A 2,971-nucleotide genomic window follows, 5' to 3' on the forward strand; every position below is an offset into this window, starting at 1 on the left:
TATGAATAATAAGATTATACATATGTCATAAATAAATAAATAAATATTATAGGACATTATTACACAAATTGACTAAGTCCCACAGTAAGCTCAATAAGGCTTGTGTTGAGGGTACATAGACAACGATATATATAATATATAAATATTTATAAATACTTAAATACATAGAAAACACCCATGACTCAGGAACAAATATCCATGCTCATCACACGAATAAATGCCCTTACCAGGATTTGAACCCGGGACCATCGGCTTCGTAGGCAGGGTCACTACCCACTAGGCCAGACCGGTCGTCATATGTCATGTCTCAGTGGCAAACTGAAGTTCGTATAGGAAACAAAAACTAATAATAAACATTGTTTTTTAGTCTCGCTAAGTATTTTCCTATAACCGCAAACTTCCGTCTAGATAAGTTGTGTAGAGTAATGAAGTGTTAAGATTTGTGGACTCATTCGATACCCGGCAGCGTGGCGGAGGTGACTACTGAAATATTATAAGGTATATACCTAATGCATTTAACGCTATAATCAGGGCTATACCCAAGAAAATCGAAGTTCGTCAATTGCGGGCATTTTTCTCTGACACTCTAATTACGTCTTAGTAAGAGTAAAAGAGAAAGGTATCCGCGATTTGCGATTTTCGGTTGACGTCAAATCATACCTAAGATGATTTCAAATAGTGTTTTCGTAATCAATTACCTCTTATCAACCTCTTTAATTAAACGATATCGCCACTTGAAATGAACAGTGCATAGAGTCAGGCCAAACTAAGTTGGCAGTGATTTTGATAGCCCAGTCTGTGCAAGTGTTAAGTAACTGTCATAATTTCATAGAAGTTTGACGTTTAAAATAACACTTGCACTGTCAAAATCACAGTCAACTTATCTTGGTCTGACTCTAACATCTTTTATGGACACAGTCATTCAGATTAACAACACATTTGACAATATTAATATATTTTATGACTTGACTGGGTTGGAAGGGCAGATGGCAGTCGCTTTCGTAAAAATTTGTGCCTACGCCAAATCTTGGGATTAGTTGTCAAGCGGACCCCAGGCTCCCATGAGCCGTGGCAAAATGCCGGGACAACGCGAGGCAGAAGAAGAATATATTTTATGACTTATATATCTACTTAAATTTGTCATGGAAAATCTTAAAAATATAACATAGTAATTAGAAATGTGTCATTCTATAACAATAAACAATACACAGTACTATAATAACCCTCGCTCTGGTTCTTTCCTGGTCCAGCAGATATCACTGGCCATTCAGCGAGGCAATGCCGCCAGTATTTTTGGCACTTTTGGTCCGGGTGAAAATCAGAGTGGAGGGTAGGTTTCTATTTGTTTATTGCTTTTTGTTATATAGATACTAGGTAGGCCGTTGACGAAACGTGTTGTGGATATATATTTTCTATAATAATTTTAATAATTTTTAACCTTTTTTTGTGTCTTTATAACGGTTTAATGTACAAATTTGAAACTTGATGTAATAATAAAAAATACACTGCAAAGCAACCGATCATAAAATAAGATTGACTGGACAGAATTATTTGTATTATGAAAACATATTATAATTGTGATTGTGCGGTTAATCTAGGTCGGGTTTTTTAATGAAAAAGCCCAGAAATCAAGCAGTTGGTCCTAGTGCCTCTGCTGTATTGCGCGGGTGCACGGCCCGGGTGAACGTGAAATTAAAAAAAAATAGTATAGTGGACTAAGGGTGGTTTTGCACTACGTCCGATCCGAATCCGATCCGAACCCGTGAAAATAAGGTCCGTAATAGCGTAATAGCCGTAGACCTATTTCTATGGTAAGTTACGCACTAGATCCGATCTCCGTCATCCGATTTCTTTCGGATCTAGTGCGTAACGTACGATAGAAATAGTTTTACGGCTACTACGGACCTTATTTTCACGGGTTCGGATCGGATTCGGATCGGACGTAGTGCAAAACTGCCCTAACTGGTGGACTGCGGCTGGTTTTAGTTTTACCAGTAGGGCGACACTCCTCCTTTTGGTCATTGTCGGCTCCGTTCGGCTCAGCATTGCTCCGAGCAATTATTAGGGCTAGCACAACTTGACGTTCCTATGCGTGCACGACCACAGATATAAAATAATGACTTGAATTTTGACAACCCTAAATAGCCAAAAGGGATAGTGCCATTCATTAGAAAGGGACAGCATGATTCGTCCTTGAATTGCTGTCAAACTTCGGTTTTGTAGGAAGTGTTATTTCTGTACGACAGTACTATTATTTATTCTGTGTTTTACCCGCGGGCGCGCACCCGCGCTAGACAGCGGACGCACTTATTCGAAACATACCCAAGCGATATTTAAGCATTTTATAAATGTCATTTCAGTTTGACATGCTACTGAAAATCGTCTTTCTCTGCGTGATGCTGCACATGTCATCGGTACAGTGCGGAGATGAGCACATGGGGGGCGGAGTGGGGATGGCAGACGAGGCCCTCCTGTTTGTCAGCAATGTTTTGTTCGCCCCGTTCTGGAGCAGCCAGCCGATCGAGGCTGGAAATGCCTTCGGAGGCGCCGAAGGCATCTGTCCGAGTGATAGCGTATGTTCCGACCTGTGACGTAACGTTACGTCCGTTAAATGATGTACTTAGATATGTTATGTGCGGATACTATTAGGTCGTAAACTATGTGAAAAAGCTTTATGAATAAATTAGGTACTTACTTTTTTGTTAAACTTTATTTTATATTTCACAAAGTAAAATAAACAGTAGGTAAGTTATTGCACCTAAAATATTAAAATGATTATATTCCTCCAAATTTTAATTATTCCCTGGTATTTTAATAATCAGGCAAATTGTCCCCGTACTTTTTATCTACCCATGTTACCTGTGTACCTATGTTACTTTACCTTAGTATTAACCTACCTTTGTAGTAAACAAAATGTATTTTTAACGTATATCAATTGGTACTTAGGTTATGCTGAAACCTTTTGGATTCT

At 38.7% G+C, this 2,971-nt stretch overlaps 1 long non-coding RNA gene across 1 annotated transcript; it reads left to right on the top strand.

Moving 5' to 3' along the window:
- The first annotated feature begins 300 nt into the window (after positions 1-300).
- Positions 301-2,707, top strand: LOC133528784 (uncharacterized). Its single transcript, XR_009801053.1, has 2 exons — positions 301-498; positions 2,361-2,707. It is a non-coding gene; the product is annotated as an uncharacterized LOC133528784 (long non-coding RNA).
- The last annotated feature ends 264 nt before the right edge of the window (positions 2,708-2,971 follow it).

Source organism: Cydia pomonella, chromosome 20 (assembly GCF_033807575.1).
Source record: "Cydia pomonella isolate Wapato2018A chromosome 20, ilCydPomo1, whole genome shotgun sequence".
Classification (NCBI taxonomy): Eukaryota; Metazoa; Arthropoda; class Insecta; order Lepidoptera; family Tortricidae; genus Cydia; species Cydia pomonella.